This window comes from Ranitomeya imitator, chromosome 1, assembly GCF_032444005.1.
Source record: "Ranitomeya imitator isolate aRanImi1 chromosome 1, aRanImi1.pri, whole genome shotgun sequence".
NCBI lineage: Eukaryota > Metazoa > Chordata > Amphibia > Anura > Dendrobatidae > Ranitomeya > Ranitomeya imitator.
Genome location: NC_091282.1, coordinates 343991087 through 344007022, shown reverse-complemented (window position 1 = coordinate 344007022; position 15936 = coordinate 343991087). Strand labels below are relative to the sequence as shown.

At 49.8% G+C, this 15936-nt stretch overlaps 1 protein-coding gene across 1 annotated transcript in view; it reads left to right on the top strand.

Annotated features, from left to right (window-relative positions):
• Positions 1-15936, top strand: part of MED13L (mediator complex subunit 13L) — a 210554-nt gene that overhangs the window by 152718 nt on the left and 41900 nt on the right. The window lies entirely within an intron of this gene.

Here is a 15936-nt window from a genome sequence, read left to right as displayed (position 1 = left end):
TAATTTCCTTTTCTCTTTCAGATTCACTTCTTCGGGTAACAGGGTGCAGATTCTCACCCTGTTTTTCCCACATTTAAACGACCGAGAGTGCAGTGTGGCACTCCCCGCATCGCCCACTCTTGGACCTGCTGGCAGGACTTCGTCCTCTTTCACCCTTACGGGTGTTTCAGGGTGACTTCTTGGTGGCCAGTTCTCGCCTTTTCCCCTCCTCACCCCTCTCCTCGGAGAGGGCTGAGAGGAAGACTGTAGTCATCCGGAGGTGGTGCGGGAAGGAGGATCTTTAGTCCCAGGACCCTCTTCTTCTCCGAGGGATTCTGATGCGATCCTCAGACACCAAGGAGCCGGATTCAAGCAAGTTAGCAAGTTACCCCCCGGGCAGCGCTCACCGGTCTCTAGATTTAAAATTTCCCGCCTAATCGCGTGATTCCCTGCATATTGCAGCCTTCTCCTTCCTTTCGTTAGGCCACGCCCCCTGCCGGTCTAGGTTTATCAGCGCCGCACTTTCATTTTCTCCAGCATCGGGCACTCCCCCTCTGCTGTGCACTGCCTCGGCTCTCCACTCCGACACACCTCCTTAGGCGCGTCAGCCTATCAGGACGCCGGTTTCTTTTTCTTGTGTACGAACACAGGTTTGCCCGCCCACCGCTCGCTCCAGCGTCGCATGGCCAGAGAGAACTGCGTCCTTCTTGGCGGGCTCCTGCAGTGTCTTCAGGATTCGGAGGGGGACACTGTACCTGCGCAGCTTCTGCAGTCGCTGGGTGTCTGGTAGGCTCTGCATTCCCTGCCTCCTTCCTCGGCTTTACTCCCTTCAGCAGCATCGCCTTCTTAGCGTTCTGCTGCAGTCCTCACTTAGCAGTATCGCCGGCATAGCGTTCTGCTAGAGCCCTCTTCAGCAGTATCGCCTTTATAGCGTCCTGCTGCAGTCCTCATTCAGTCTCTACCTATGCCCAACCCCCACACAGGCCTCCAGCTACAAACCCACGGTGACCCATTACCCTTGTGCACGCTGTAAGAAAGTGGGCTTCAGGCCAGCAGTCGCCTTTCTGTCTGTCCTGCAGTCCTTCCTTCCATGTCTGTCCCTCAGGAAGCTCCTATTGCTCGGGATGAGTGCACTCCCCCGGAGTGGGCTGTTGCTATGTCTGTCAGTCTCAGACCTGACAAAAGTGTTCCATTACCTGGTACAGGTCCTGGAACGCTTGCCGCTTCTATCTTCTGCCACCAGTGCCACGAATGCCTCCCACGGCGATTCGCTCGCACCTGACCACGACCCGCACAGGGTCAGATTGGAGAAAGGATCCAGAAAGAGGACTCTGTCTAGCTCCTCATCCAGCTCTCCGGAACCCATCTAGAATACCCCCCTCCACCCGTGCCCTCTCCTCTGAGGCGGACATCGGATCAGATGTACTTTCGCACTCGGTCTGATTCAGATACAGATCAAACCTCTGGCACGCAGGACATGATAGATAGCCTTATTTCAGCTATTATTCAAACCCTTGAACTTAAGGAGGAGGGTTCCACGTCCCAGGAGGACTCTGTTTCATTCAAACGGGTGAAACGGCCCTCTAGAGTTTTTCCCAATCACAAAGAGTTTGAGAATATTACCTCTAGACACTGGGAACAACCCGGAAAACGTTTTCCAGGGAGAAAGCGTCTGGATATCTTGTACTCCTTTAATCCAGACCTAGTCAGCAAATGGTCTGATTTCCCTAAGGTAGACCCGCCTGTCTCTCGTCTATCCTCGTAGACAGTTCTGTCTATCCCTTAAGGACGCTACGGACAGGCAAATTGAGGCTTTATGCAAATCAGCCTTTGAGGCGTCCGGCGCCTCTCTCTGCCTGAACTTTGCCTCCCCTTGGGTGGCGAAAGCCTTGTCTGCCTGGGCCAAGATACTTCGCAGGGGCATCGTTGCTTCGGCTCCTTCGGAGGAACTAGCTGATTTAGCGGACCAGGTTGCACACGCGGGGAAATATCTGTTAAATGCCTCCTTGGATGCGGCTGCTTGTTCCGCAGGAGCAAACAGCAACATCATTGCCATTTAGCTGTGTCCTTTGGCTGAAGGCATGGAACGCTGACCCCACTTCTAAAAAGTCTCTCACTGGCCTTTCGTTCCAGGGCTCCAGGCTCTTCGGCACTAAGCTAGACCAGATCATCTCCATCGCTAGAGGTGGAAAGAGCACCTCTCTCCCTCAATCCAGGCCTAAGCGCCCCTTTAATCGTAGGGGACCCCAGTCCTTTCGTCCCTTCTGGCCCTTCTCCTTCTCTGGCGGTTCTTCCGCTCATTGGGAATGGAGAAAACCTTCCTTCAGGCATACCCCTCACTGGAGGGCTAAGAGCCGCACCTCTAAACCTTCTGGATCTCGTGGCCACAGATTCTCTTCAAAATGACGGGTCACCCCCACCTGGAAATCTTTCTTTATTGGTAGTCGACGACGCCTGGTTCAGGGAGATCGTCACATCAGACTACAAAATAGAATTTTCTTCGCCCCCAGGAAAACGTTTCTTCCTCTCCCGCCCACCCAAGCAGCCGTCCCATGCCCCAGGACTCCTCCAGGCCGTCGATGCCCTCCTCACCTTAGGAGTGATTGTTCCTGTTGCTTACCGTGAGCTGTTTTCGGGTTTTTACTCAAATCTGTTCGTGATTCCGAAAAAAAGACGGCTCTCCGCCCGATTTTGGATCTCAAACAGTTGAACCGCCACATTCGGGTTCGACACTTCAAGATGGAGTCATTGTTCTCGGTGATTGCTTCCATGGAACCGGAGGAATATCTGTGCTCTATGGACATCCAGGATGCGTACCTGAACATTCCGATTTGTCAGCAGCATCAGAGGTTCCTTCGTTTCGGGATCCAGGACCAACATTACCAGTTTACAGCTCTCCTGTTCGGCCTAGCGTCCGCACCTAGGGTCTTTACGAAAGTTATGGCAGCAGTCATGGCCATCCTTCATTTAAAGGGGATCCCCATAATCCCCTATCTCGACGACCTTCTGGTCAAGGGTCCGTCCCACCAGGACTGCGGCCAGAGTCTCCAGATCACTCTGGACACACTGATCCGCCTCGGCTGGATAATCAACAGGGACAAGTCGACCTGGATTCCAACTCAACACCTCGAGTTCCTGGGAATGGAATTCAACACCATCCAAGCTCGCGTCTTCCTCCCGAAAAAGAAGTTCTTCTCTCTCCGCCAGGGCATCAAAGCCTTAAAGCGCCTGGTTCCTCTGCGGCTCTGTATGAAAGTTCTAGGGAAAATGGTCGCTTCCAAGGAAGCAGTACCTTACGCTCAATTTCACTCTCGCCCTCTCCAGCTGGCTCTCCTGTCTGCCTGGGACAAGAACCCACTTTTCCTAGATTGCCCAATTCGCCTTCCTCTCAATGTGAGACAGTCTCTCACTTGGTGGGCGCTTTCCGCCTCCATCGTGCGCGGGAGGTCATTTCTCCCCCTCCGCTGGCAGATCATCACCACCAACGCCAGTCTTCAGGGGTGGGGTGTGGTCTTTCTCCATCACACAGCGCACGGTCGCTAGAAGGTTCAGGAGACCCTTCTCCCCATCAATCTCTTGGAGATCAGGGCGATCTTTCTGACCCTCCTCCGCTGGCAGCCCCTCTTCGCGGGAAACCCTGTCCGCGTTCAGTTGGACAACGCCACGGCCGTGGCTTACATAGACCATCAGGGAGGGACTCGCAGCAAGCAGATCATGAGGGAGGTGTCAAACATTCTACGCTGGGCAGAGAACCACGTTCCCGCCATCTCAGCTGTCCACATTCCAGGGGTGGACAATTGGGAAGCCGACTTCCTCAGCCGTCAGGGCCTCGCGTCAGGCGAGTGGTCTCGCCATCCCACCGTCTTGAACCAAATATGTCAGAGATGGGGAGTTCCGGACGTCGACCTAATGGCCTCTCAAACGAACCACAAGGTTCCCCAGTATGTAGCCAGTAGGGTTGAGCGAAACGGGTCGTTCATTTTCAAAAGTCGCCGACTTTTGGCAAAGTCGGGTTTCATGAAACCCGATCCGACCCCTGTGCGGGGTCGGCCATGCGGTACGCGACTTTCGCGCCAAAGTCGCGTTTCAATGATGCGAAAAGCGCCATTTCTCAGCCAATGAAGGTAAACGCAGAGTGTGGGCAGCGTGATGACATAGGTCCTGGTCCCCACCATCTTAGAGAAGGGCATTGCAGTGATTGGCTTGCTGTCTGCGGCGTCACAGGGGCTATAAAGGGGCGTTCCCGCCGACCGCCATGTTACTGCTGCTGATCTGAGCTTAGGGAGAGGTTGCTGCCGCTTCGTCAGAAGCAGGGATAGCGTTAGGCAGGGTCCATTAACCACCAAACCGCTTGTGCTGTAGCGATTTCCACTGCCCAACACCACCTTCGGTGTGCAGGGACAGTGGAAGCTACTTTTTTTTTTTTTTTTCCCCCTCAGCGCTGTAGCTCATTGGGCTGCCCTAGAAGGCTCCCTGATAGCTGCATTGCTGTGTGTACGCCGCTGTGCAAACCAACTGCTTTTTTCAAAGCACAAATCCTCTTGTTCCTTCCTTTCTGCACAGCTATCTTTTTTGTTTGTCCACACTTTTTATTTAATTTGAGCATCAGTCCACTCCTTATTGCTGCCTGCCATACCTGGCTGAGATTACTGCAGGGAGATAGTAATTGTTGGACACTCCGTTTTTTTTTTTTTTGTGGGAGATTAAGATTGACATTTCTGCTAGAGTGCCATCCCCTGTGTGTGCCATCTCTCACTCAGTGGGCCATAGAAAGCCTATTTATTTTTTTGCTTGATTTGGGTTATAAAATCTACCTGAAAAAATCACTACATCAATCAGTGGGAGAAAAATATTGGCCTCAGGGCTTGTGTGCCACTCTTGACTCCTGTGTGTGCCATCTCTCAGTCAGTGGGCCATAGAAAGCCTATTTATTTTTTTGCTTGATTTGGGTTCTAAAATCTACCTGAAAAAATCACTACATCAATCAGTGGGAGAAAAATATTGGCCTCAGGGCTTGTGTGCCACTCTTGACTCCTGTGTGTGCCATCTCTCACTCAGTGGGCCATAGAAAGCCTATTTTTTTTTTTTTTGCTTTATTTGGGTTCTAAATTCTACCTGAAAAAATCAATAAATCAATCAGTGGGAGATTAATATTGGCCTTTGGGCTTGTGTGCCAGTCCTAAGCGTGCCATCTCTCTCTCTCAGATAGTGGGCCATAGAAAGCCTATTTATTATTTTTTTTATTGGGTTTATAAATTTTCCCCGGAACAAAAAAAAAAAAGTGGGAGATTAATATTGGCCTCTGGGCTTGTGTGCCAGTCCTGAGCGTGCCATCTCTCTCACAAATAGTGGGCCATAGAAAGCCTATTTATTTATTTTTTTTGGTTTTATAAATTCTCCCTGAAAAAAAAAAAGGGAGATTAATATTGGCCTTTGGGCTTGTGTGCCAGTCCTAAGCGTGCCATCTCTCTCTCTCAGATAGTGGGCCATAGAAAGCCTATTTATTATTTTTTTTATTGGGTTTATAAATTTTCCCTGGAACAAAAAAAAAAAAAGTGGGAGATTAATATTGGCCTCTGGGCTTGTGTGCCAGTCCTGAGCGTGCCATCTCTCTCACAAATAGTGGGCCATAGAAAGCCTATTTATGTTTTTGGTTGATTTGGGTTCTAAAATCTACCTGAAAAAATCACTACATCAATCAGTGGGAGATAAATATTGGCCTCTGGGCTTGTGTGCCACTCCTGACTCCTGTGTGCGTCATCTCTCACTCAGTGGGCCATAGAAAGCCTTTTTTTGTTTTATTTGTTTTCTAAATTCTCCCTGAAAAAATCATTTTATTTTATTTGGTTTCTAAATTCTTCCTGAAAAAATCATTTTATTCTATTACTTTTTTTCCCTAAAGTCTCCCTGAAAAAAAAAAAAAAATCAGTGGGAGATTAATATTGCCCTTTCTGCTTGTGTGCCAGTCTTGACTCCTGGGTGTGCCATCTCTCTCTCTCTCTCCAATTGTGGGCCATAGAAAGCCTATTATTTTTTTTAGCTTGATTTGGGTTCCAAAATCTACCTGAAAAAATCACTACATCAATCAGTGGGAGATAAATATTGGCCTCTGGGCTTGTGTGCCACTCCTGACTCCTGTGTGCGTCATCTCTCACTCAGTGGGCCATAGAAAGCCTTTTTTTGTTTTATTTGTTTTCTAAATTCTCCCTGAAAAAATCATTTTATTCTATTTTTTTTTTTCCTAGTCTCCCTGAAAAAAAAAAAAAAAATCAAATCAGTGGGAGATTAATATTTACATTTGTGCTTCAGTGACAGTCCTGCGTGTGTGGCATCTCTCTCATTTGTTGCCACCAACAACAGAGTGTGTAACATTGTGCCTGGTTTTCGTTGTGGTCTCACTCACCTGTAAAGGGGTAGCTAAATCATACTGAAGTTATAGCTCACCGTGTAAGTTGTGTGACAGCAACAAATACCGTTAGTTTGGTTACGTTTTTAAAACAATGAGGAAGTCTGGTGGAAGAGGTCGTGGCCGGGGGCGTTCATTGTCAGCTGGTAATGAGGGTAGTGGTAGTGGTGGAGCATCAGCTGGTCGTGGGAAAAAAAATATTGCACCTAAGTCTGGAGCTGTGGAGCCAGGTTCGTCGTCTGGCTACACAAGGCCTCGAACGCTCCCTTTTCTGGGAGTAGGAAAACCGCTTTTAAAGCCGGAGCAGCAAGAGCAAGTTTTGGCTTATCTTGCTGACTCAGCCTCTAGCTCTTTTGCCTCCTCTCGTGAAACTGGTAAATGTCAAAGCAGCGCGTCGTTAGTGGATGTTCACGGTCAGGGACAAGTCGCTTCCTTGTCCTCTTCAGCAAAAACAACAACAGAGAAGAATGCAGCAGGCGACACAACGGGTTACTCCATGGAGCTCTTTACACATACCGTCCCTGGCTTAGAAAGTGAAGCAGTTAACAGTCCATGCCCATTACAAGTTGAATCTGACATGGAGTGCACTGATGCACAGCCACAGCCAGACTACTATGCTGGTCCTTTGACTCAGACCACAACATTGCCCTCGCAGGGTAATGATCAAGAATCAGACCCTGATGAGACTGTTGCCCCATCACGAACGCTATACCACCGACCGACACGGTGACACAGACGAAGTTGCACACGAGCTACAAGAAGAGGTAATAGATGACCCAGTTCTTGACCCCGATTGGCAGCCATTGGGGGAACAGGGTGCAGGCGGCAGCAGTTCTGAAGCGGAGGAGGAGGGGCCGCAGCAGGCATCAACATCGCAACAGGTTCCATCTGCCGGGCCCGTATCTTGCCCAAAACGCATGGCAAAGCCAAAACCTGTTGGAGGACAGCGTGGCCATCCGGTTAAAGCTCAGTCTGCAATGCCTGAAAAGGTATCCGATGCTAGAAAGAGTGCAGTCTGGCATTTTTTTTAAACAACATCCAATTGATCAGTGCAAAGTCATCTGTCAAAAATGTTCAACTACCTTAAGCAGAGGACAGAATCTGAAAAGTCTCAATACAAGTTGCATGCATAGACATTTAACCACCATGCATTTGCAAGCCTGGACTAACTACCAAACGTCCCTTAAGGTTGTAGCACCCTCGGCCAATGAAGCTAGTCAGCAACGCAACATCCCTTCCGGCAGTGTAGGGCCACCATTTTCCGCACCACCTGCAGTATCTGTGCAGGTTTCTTTGCCAGGCCAAAGCAGTCAGGGTCAGGGAATCACCAGTTTCGTAGTAGGAAACACTGCATCTAGGGCATCGGCGGCAACAATACCATCTCCCACCGTCTCTCAGTCTGCCATGTCCACCGGCACCCCCGCTAGTTCCACGATCTCCAGCTCTCCAGTCCAGCTCACCCTACATGAGACTATGGTTAGAAAAAGGAAGTACTTAGCCTCGCATCCGCGTACACAGGGTTTGAACGCCCACATAGCTAGACTAATCTCGTTAGAGATGATGCCCTACCGGTTAGTTGAAAGCGAAGCTTTCAAAGCCCTGATGGACTACGCTGTACCACGCTACGAGTTACCCAGTCGACACTTTTTTTCCAGAAAAGCCATCCTAGCCCTCCACCAGCATGTTAAAGAGCGCATCGTCCATGCACTCAGGCAATCTGTGAGCACAAAGGTGCACCTGACAACAGATGCATGGACCAGTAGGCATGGCCAGGGACGTTACGTGTCCATCACGGCACACTGCGTGAATGTTGTGGATGCAGGGTCCACAGGGGACAGCAAGTTTGGGACAGTTCTGCCTAGCCCACGGTCTAGGAAACAGTTGGCTGTAGCCGTTCGCACCCCCTCCTCCTCCTCTTCGTCCTCCTGCAGAAGCGAGAGCTCGTCCACAGACCGCAGTCGCACAACCACTCCATCCGCAGCTGCCACTGTTGCACACCAGGTCTCCCATTATGGGGCAGCTACTGGCAAACGTCAGCAGGCTGTATTGGCTATGAAGTGTTTGGGCGACAACAGACACACCGCGGAAGTTCTGTCCGAGTTCTTGCAGAAAGAAACGCAGTCGTGGCTGGGCACTGTAGATCTTGAGGCAGGCAAGGTAGTGAGTGATAACGGAAGGAATTTCATGGCTGCCATCTCCCTTTCCCAACTGAAACACATTCCTTGCCTGGCTCACACCTTAAACCTGGTGGTGCAGTGCTTCCTGATAAGTTATCCGGTGTTATCCGACCTGCTCCTCAAAGTGCGTGGACTTTGCTCACATATCCGCCGTTCGCCCGTACACTCCAGCCGTATGCAGACCTATCAGCCTTCTTTGAACCTTCCCCAGCATCGCCTAATCATAGACGTTGCAACAAGATGGAACTCAACACTGCACATGCTTCAGAGACTGTGCGAACAGAGGCGAGCTGTTATGTTTTTGTGGGAGGATACACATACACGGGCAGGCAGTAGGATGGCAGACATGGAGTTGTCAGGTGTGCAGTGGTCGAAGATTCAAGACATGTGTCAAGTCCTTCAGTGTTTTGAGGAATGCACACGGCTGGTTAGTGCAGACAACGCCATAATAAGCATGAGCATCCCCCTAATGCGTCTGCTGATGCAAAGTTTGACGCACATAAAGGATCAGGCGTCTGCAGCTGAGGAAGAGGAAAGCCTTGTTGACAGTCAGCCATTGTCTGGCCAGGGCAGTGTACAGGACGAGGTAGCGGGCGAAGAGGAGGACGAGGAGGATGATGGGGATGATTATATTTTTAATGAGGAAGCTTTTCCGGGGCCACTGGAAATTGGTGGCGCGGCAAGGCCGGGTTCTGGTTTTTGGAGGGACACAAGTGACGTGGATTTGCCTGAAACTGCCCCTCAACCAAGCACAACCGCAGATTTGAGAACTGGAACTTTGGCCCACATGGCGGATTATGCCTTACGTATCCTCAAAAGGGACACACGCATAACTAAAATGATGAACGATGACGATTACTGGTTGGCCTGCCTCCTTGATCCTCGCTATAAAGGCAAATTGCAAAATATAATGCCACATGAGAACTTGGAACTAATATTAGCAACCAAACAATCAACTCTTGTTGACCGTTTGCTTCTGGCATTCCCTGCACACAGCGCCCGTGATCGTTCTCACACGAGCTGCAGGGGCCAGCAGACCAGAGGAGTTAGAGGGGCAGAAATCAGAAGTGGCGTTGGCCAGAGGGGTTTTCTGACCAGGTTGTGGAGTGATTTTGCTATGACCGCAGACAGGACAGGTACTGCAGCATCAATTCAAAGTGACAGGAGACAACATTTGTCCAGTATGGTTACAAACTATTTTTCATCCCTTATCGATGTTCTCCCTCAACCGTCAATCCCATTTGATTACTGGGCATCAAAATTAGACACCTGGCCAGAATTGGCAGAATATGCATTGCAGGAGCTTGCTTGCCCGGCAGCTAGTGTCCTATCAAAGAGTATTCAGTGCTGCAGGTTCAATACTAACAGAAAAAAGGACTCGTCTGGCTACCCAAAATGTAGATGATCTAACCTTCATTAAAATGAACCACAACTGGATTTCGAAATCTTTTGCCCCACCTTGCCCGGCTGACACCTAGCTTTCCTATGAAAAGGTCTTGCCTGTGGACTATTCTGAATGCCTTTTCCAATCTCGTAATTTTCTGCACCTGATTGTCCAGCATACGACATGTTTACACCTCACTAAATGGCCAAACTCCCCACACGGGGCCGTGGTATCGACACTTGGCGACAGCACCCGTGAGAGTGCAGTTTGTCTGAAGAGGTGGGTGAGCCCGCTTTTGGTCGACGGCACTGCCACTGGGTCCCTCCTAGTACAATAAAGTGTCTCTGGCGGTGGTGGTGCGCACCCAACGTCAGACACACCGTTGTAATATGAGGGGCCCTGGGCCTGTACCGCCGGCCACAAGACAGTTCCTCCCCCCCCCCCCCCAGCTCAAACAGTGCTCTACCACTTGCAAAATTATCTCACAGCTCCACCAATGTTTAGTCTATGTGCTGACATCCTTCAATGCCTGCCACTGACAATACCATTGTATTGACATTTTTGTTATGTTAGGCCTTCGAAGCCTGTCTGCGGTCACTCCTTCCACTATGCCTCCACTGACCACACCACTGCTGCCCGTGTACCCCTGGAACCAATTTAAAATTGCCTACAGCCAGCCCAATTTTTTTATTTTAGGCCTTCGATGCCTGTCTGCGATCACTCCTTCCACTAGGCCTCCACTGACTACACCACTGCTGCCCGAGTACCCCTGGAACCAATTTAAAATTGCCTACAGCCATGTGTTATTATTTTAGGCCTTCGATGCCTGTCTGCGGTCACTCCTTACAATATGCCTCCACTGACCACACCACTGCTGCCCGTGTACCCCTGGAACCAATTTAAAATTGCCTACAGCCAGCCCAATTTTTTTATTTTAGGCCTTCGATGCCTGTCTGCGGTCCGTTCTTTCTACTACTACTACACTGACCAGGCCACTGCTGCCCGTGTACCCCTGGAACCAATTTAAAATTGCCTACAGCCATGTGTTATTATTTTAGGCCTTCGATGCCTGTCTGCGGTCACTCCTTCCACTAGGCCTCCACTGACCACACCACTGCTGCCCGTGTACCCCTGGAACCAATTTAAAATTGCCTACAGCCAGCCCAATTTTTTTATTTTAGGCCTTCGATGCCTGTCTGCGGTCACTCCTTCCACTAGGCCTCCACTGACCACACCACTGCTGCCCGTGTACCCCTGGAACCAATTTAAAATTGCCTACAGCCATGTGTTATAATTTTAGGCCTTCGATGCCTGTCTGCGGTCACTCCTTACAATATGCCTCCACTGACCACACCACTGCTGCCCGTGTACCCCTGGAACCAATTTAAAATTGCCTACAGCCAGCCCAATTTTTTTATTTTAGGCCTTCGATGCCTGTCTGCGGTCCGTTCTTTCTACTACTACTACACTGACCAGGCCACTGCTGCCCGTGTACCCCTGGAACCAATTTAAAATTGCCTACAGCCAGCCCAATTTTTTTATTTTAGGCCTTCGATGCCTGTCTGCGGTCCGTTCTTTCTACTACTACTATACTGACCAGGCCACTGCTGCCCGTGTACCCCTGGAACCAATTTAAAATTGCCTACAGCCATGTGTTATTATTTTAGGCCTTCGATGCCTGTCTGCGGTCACTCCTTCCACTAGGCCTCCACTGACCACACCACTGCTGCCCGTGTACCCCTGGAACCAATTTAAAATTGCCTACAGCCAGCCCAATTTTTTTATTTTAGGCCTTCGATGCCTGTCTGCGGTCACTCCTTCCACTAGGCCTCCACTGACCACACCACTGCTGCCCGTGTACCCCTGGAACCAATTTAAAATTGCCTACAGCCAGCCCAATTTTTTTATTTTAGGCCTTCGATGCCTGTCTGCGGTCCGTTCTTTCTACTACTACTACACTGACCAGGCCACTGCTGCCCGTGTACCCCTGGAACCAATTTAAAATTGCCTACAGCCAGCCCAATTTTTTTATTTTAGGCCTTCGATGCCTGTCTGCGGTCCGTTCTTTCTACTACTACTACACTGACCAGGCCACTGCTGCCCGTGTACCCCTGGAACCAATTTAAAATTGCCTACAGCCATGTGTTATTATTTTAGGCCTTCGATGCCTGTCTGCGGTCACTCCTTCCACTAGGCCTCCACTGACCACACCACTGCTGCCCGTGTACCCCTGGAACCAATTTAAAATTGCCTACAGCCAGCCCAATTTTTTTATTTTAGGCCTTCGATGCCTGTCTGCGGTCACTCCTTCCACTAGGCCTCCACTGACCACACCACTGCTGCCCGTGTACCCCTGGAACCAATTTAAAATTGCCTACAGCCATGTGTTATTATTTTAGGCCTTCGATGCCTGTCTGCGGTCACTCCTTACAATATGCCTCCACTGACCACACCACTGCTGCCCGTGTACCCCTGGAACCAATTTAAAATTGCCTACAGCCAGTCCAATTTTTTTATTTTAGGCCTTCGATGCCTGTCTGCGGTCCGTTCTTTCTACTACTACTACACTGACCAGGCCACTGCTGCCCGTGTACCCCTGGAACCAATTTAAAATTGCCTACAGCCAGCCCAATTTTTTTATTTTAGGCCTTCGATGCCTGTCTGCGGTCCGTTCTTTCTACTACTACTACACTGACCAGGCCACTGCTGCCCGTGTACCCCTGGAACCAATTTAAAATTGCCTACAGCCATGTGTTATTATTTTAGGCCTTCGATGCCTGTCTGCGGTCACTCCTTCCACTAGGCCTCCACTGACCACACCACTGCTGCCCGTGTACCCCTGGAACCAATTTAAAATTGCCTACAGCCAGCCCAATTTTTTTATTTTAGGCCTTCGATGCCTGTCTGCGGTCACTCCTTCCACTAGGCCTCCACTGACCACACCACTGCTGCCCGTGTACCCCTGGAACCAATTTAAAATTGCCTACAGCCATGTGTTATAATTTTAGGCCTTCGATGCCTGTCTGCGGTCACTCCTTACAATATGCCTCCACTGACCACACCACTGCTGCCCGTGTACCCCTGGAACCAATTTAAAATTGCCTACAGCCAGCCCAATTTTTTTATTTTAGGCCTTCGATGCCTGTCTGCGGTCCGTTCTTTCTACTACTACTACACTGACCAGGCCACTGCTGCCCGTGTACCCCTGGAACCAATTTAAAATTGCCTACAGCCAGCCCAATTTTTTTATTTTAGGCCTTCGATGCCTGTCTGCGGTCCGTTCTTTCTACTACTACTATACTGACCAGGCCACTGCTGCCCGTGTACCCCTGGAACCAATTTAAAATTGCCTACAGCCATGTGTTATTATTTTAGGCCTTCGATGCCTGTCTGCGGTCACTCCTTCCACTAGGCCTCCACTGACCACACCACTGCTGCCCGTGTACCCCTGGAACCAATTTAAAATTGCCTACAGCCAGCCCAATTTTTTTATTTTAGGCCTTCGATGCCTGTCTGCGGTCACTCCTTCCACTAGGCCTCCACTGACCACACCACTGCTGCCCGTGTACCCCTGGAACCAATTTAAAATTGCCTACAGCCAGCCCAATTTTTTTATTTTAGGCCTTCGATGCCTGTCTGCGGTCCGTTCTTTCTACTACTACTACACTGACCAGGCCACTGCTGCCCGTGTACCCCTGGAACCAATTTAAAATTGCCTACAGCCAGCCCAATTTTTTTATTTTAGGCCTTCGATGCCTGTCTGCGGTCCGTTCTTTCTACTACTACTACACTGACCAGGCCACTGCTGCCCGTGTACCCCTGGAACCAATTTAAAATTGCCTACAGCCATGTGTTATTATTTTAGGCCTTCGATGCCTGTCTGCGGTCACTCCTTCCACTAGGCCTCCACTGACCACACCACTGCTGCCCGTGTACCCCTGGAACCAATTTAAAATTGCCTACAGCCAGCCCAATTTTTTTATTTTAGGCCTTCGATGCCTGTCTGCGGTCACTCCTTCCACTAGGCCTCCACTGACCACACCACTGCTGCCCGTGTACCCCTGGAACCAATTTAAAATTGCCTACAGCCATGTGTTATTATTTTAGGCCTTCGATGCCTGTCTGCGGTCACTCCTTACAATATGCCTCCACTGACCACACCACTGCTGCCCGTGTACCCCTGGAACCAATTTAAAATTGCCTACAGCCAGTCCAATTTTTTTATTTTAGGCCTTCGATGCCTGTCTGCGGTCCGTTCTTTCTACTACTACTACACTGACCAGGCCACTGCTGCCCGTGTACCCCTGGAACCAATTTAAAATTGCCTACAGCCAGCCCAATTTTTTTATTTTAGGCCTTCGATGCCTGTCTGCGGTCCGTTCTTTCTACTACTACTACACTGACCAGGCCACTGCTGCCCGTGTACCCCTGGAACCAATTTAAAATTGCCTACAGCCATGTGTTATTATTTTAGGCCTTCGATGCCTGTCTGCGGTCACTCCTTCCACTAGGCCTCCACTGACCACACCACTGCTGCCCGTGTACCCCTGGAACCAATTTAAAATTGCCTACAGCCAGCCCAATTTTTTTATTTTAGGCCTTCGATGCCTGTCTGCGGTCACTCCTTCCACTAGGCCTCCACTGACCACACCACTGCTGCCCGTGTACCCCTGGAACCAATTTAAAATTGCCTACAGCCAGCCCAATTTTTTTATTTTAGGCCTTCGATGCCTGTCTGCGGTCCGTTCTTTCTACTACTACTACACTGACCAGGCCACTGCTGCCAGTGTACCCCTGGAACCAATTTAAAATTGCCTACAGCCATGTGTTATTATTTTAGGCCTTCGATGCCTGTCTGCGGTCACTCCTTCCACTAGGCCTCCACTGACCACACCACTGCTGCCCGTGTACCCCTGGAACCAATTTAAAATTGCCTACAGCCAGCCCAATTTTTTTATTTTAGGCCTTCGATGCCTGTCTGCGGTCACTCCTTCCACTAGGCCTCCACTGACCACACCACTGCTGCCCGTGTACCCCTGGAACCAATTTAAAATTGCCTACAGCCATGTGCTATTATTTTAGGCCTTCGATGCCTGTCTGCGGTCACTCCTTACAATATGCCTCCACTGACCACACCACTGCTGCCCGTGTACCCCTGGAACCAATTTAAAATTGCCTACAGCCAGCCCAATTTTTTTATTTTAGGCCTTCGATGCCTGTCTGCGGTCCGTTCTTTCTACTACTACTACACTGACCAGGCCACTGCTGCCCGTGTACCCCTGGAACCAATTTAAAATTGCCTACAGCCATGTGTTATTATTTTAGACCTTCGATGCCTGTCTGCGGTCACTCCTTCCACTAGGCCTCCACTGACCACACCACTGCTGCCCGTGTACCCCTAGAACCTATTTATAATTGCATAGAGCATCCTTTTTTTAATAGTAGGCGTACAAAGTCTGTCTGCGGTTCACTTTTGAAATTGTCCTCCACTGCCCAGAGCACTGCAGCTTGTGTACCCCTGTAACTTTTTTCTGCTGCAGTGAGCCACATTTTTGGTTTGAGTCCTACTACCTGTGTCTGTCTGCGCCACTCAATTCAGCTGTGTTCCTTTGAAAAAATCTGAGCGTCAATAGTCTTGTTTTCAGCCTCTAGGAATTTTAAAACTGCATTGGGTGTACAACTTTGGTAGGGCCTACTAACGGTGTCTGCCTCCCCAAGGTGTTCCCCAGGTTTCCTCTCCATTGCTTCAATCTTCATGCTCTCGTTTAGTAGTTGTTGGAAACTACACTGCATTAGGCCTACAAATTGGGGATGGGGTGTAGAGAGATGGTGTGTTCCACTCCAAGGTGTTCTCCAGGTTGCCTTTCCTGAGCTTCAATCTTCATGCTCTCGTTTAGTAGTTGTTGGAAACTACGCTGCATTAGGCCTACAAATTGGGTATGGGGTGTAGAGAGATGGTGTGTTCCACTCCAAGGTGTTCTCCAGGTTGC